The following is a 2280-nucleotide window of genomic DNA, read 5'->3' as shown; positions in this document are numbered from 1 at the left end:
CATTATCGTTCCCTTGAGTGTCGCTTCATTCATTATTTATGGAAAATTTTTCTATAGTCCTTGTTGGCAAGATTAATCTGGCCTTCCTCTAGAAGTGAATTTTTTGTTTTATGGGATCATCATTACACAAACACTTTTCGTGGTAAGGCTTTCTTCAAGCACGTATGGGTAGCCTTACCAAAATATATTTGATGGAAAGTTTGGTTAGCTCGAAACAAAATTATGTTTCGAGATCAAAGACTCGTTCCGTAAAGTGTGGCTATTAATGTTCTCTTTTTATTCTTTGAATTTTGGTCTCATAAATTCTTGAGCAATAGCCATTCTTTGTTGCTAGATGAAATGAAAATAGCATGGATATAGGAATCAATTCCCCATTCGTCTTGTACACATGTTTCCCCTCATAGATCCCCTCTCATGAGTAGGTTTGACAATTGTGTTTGCCTAAGGAGGAATTTGCAATATGGCTCAAAGCCAAACCCTCTCATATTCTTTATTTTGATGGAGCTTCCAAGAGCAATCTAGGGGAGGCACGAGCATGGGAATGTTTTTTTGCCCTTAAGGAGGTATAAAATTATCTTATGCTTGGGGTATGGGACCACCTTCAAACAATCAAGCATAAGCTTATGCATTGCTTCAAAGGCTTACTGATAGAAAAATATCCATTATATAATAGCTCATTGTTAGATGATGATCATTATGCCAAATATTAATGTGCTCATTTAGGTCACATAGGTGCATTTCTTATGTGTGATGTATAAGCGTCTTTCTTATGTGCATTGCGTAGGTGTGTCTCTTATGTTTATCCTTTATGCTTGTTAGGAACTTACAAGGGTTAGTTGCATCTCTTAGTTGAGTTAACTGCTTATAAATGTCATTTAAGTGCATCTGTATGTAAGGTCCCTGTGTGGATTAGGTGCATCACTAGGTGTATTAAGGGTCAGGGTTCGGAGTCAGTGGCTTATGTATTGAGGGGATTGGGGGTAGTGGGTGAGCTGTAAAGGTGGTAGAAGTTACAGGGACTAATATTAGCATCACTTATGTGGATCTCATAGGTGTGTTTTTAGGTCAAACAATGTTATGAGATAAATCCTTAGTGATTATAACATTTTACTTTTGTTGGATATAAAACATGAACATAATGTCATTCAACTATAAATTTCATGATTATTTATAGTGAAGGCGGCAAAAATCTCCAAGTCTCTAGGCTTTTGCATTCAAGTATTTTTCGATAATAGGTACAACTTATGATTCACAAGAAGGAAACAAGGACTCCTCTTTCATGTTGCAAATATCTTTTTGCATCCTATAAAAGTGTACATTATCATGTTTTGATTTTTATTTTTTATATGTAGGTTTCATTAAGCTACTATAAATCAAGCTAATTTCATGATGTTTGGGGATTCAAGAGAATCTTCCCAACTAACAAAGATCCAAGTCAATGCAGTTTTTTTTTTTTTTTTTTTTTTACTATGGTGAATTGGTAACTCAATGGAGTAATGTAGGTGGGACCCAAAATCAAATCTAGTAGCTGCCACTATAACACCAAGAGTATATCCAAAAACTCCTATAACACCAAGAGTATATCCAACAACTCGTAAGCCAAATATACTAAGAATTCATGACTTAGCAAGAACTTAAACTCTTTGACATGGAGAAAGTATATCCAACAACCCGTAAGCCAAATATACTAAGAATTCATGACTTAACAAGAGCTGAAACTCCTTGACGTGGAGAGTCTACTTCTTAAGATTTATTATAATGAACCAAAATTGTCCCAACCATATGAAAAGGATAACATCCCATTATACTAACCACTCTATCATCCACAAAAAGACAACTCAATTCACAAAATTTAAGAGTGATCTAGATTGGTAAAGTGGTTTAAGAGTGATCTAGATTGGTGAAGAGTGGCTTAACCTAGACGAGATGAACCCTTTGTGATGAGTGCATTTTGTTATAAGATGAACGCTTAGTGATGACAGCATTTGTTATTAGATGGATGCCTATGATTAGAACATTTTGCTTCTGTACATCATCTTAATGCCATTGAACGATTAATACATTTTATTGGAATCCGCTGCTCAGGTGAACTTTGATTTTATTTACAGCGTCTGCCTCAGAGAGAGACAGGAGTTGAAAGGGTTTTTATTTGGGGGGTCGCGTTCCAAGTCTGGGACGAATTTCAGTCGCACAGGATCGTTCTCTGGGCTTGCGTACTTTCGCTAGTGGATGAGATCTGTTCCGATTTCGTAGATCTTTTCGCAACTGTATGGTTTGTTT

Source organism: Pinus tabuliformis, chromosome 3_2 (assembly GCF_031772625.1).
Source record: "Pinus tabuliformis cultivar Carrire ecotype Pingquan chromosome 3_2, CPIR1, whole genome shotgun sequence".
In the NCBI taxonomy this organism is placed as follows: Eukaryota; Viridiplantae; Streptophyta; class Pinopsida; order Pinales; family Pinaceae; genus Pinus; species Pinus tabuliformis.
Note: the sequence above shows the minus strand (reverse complement) of the source record.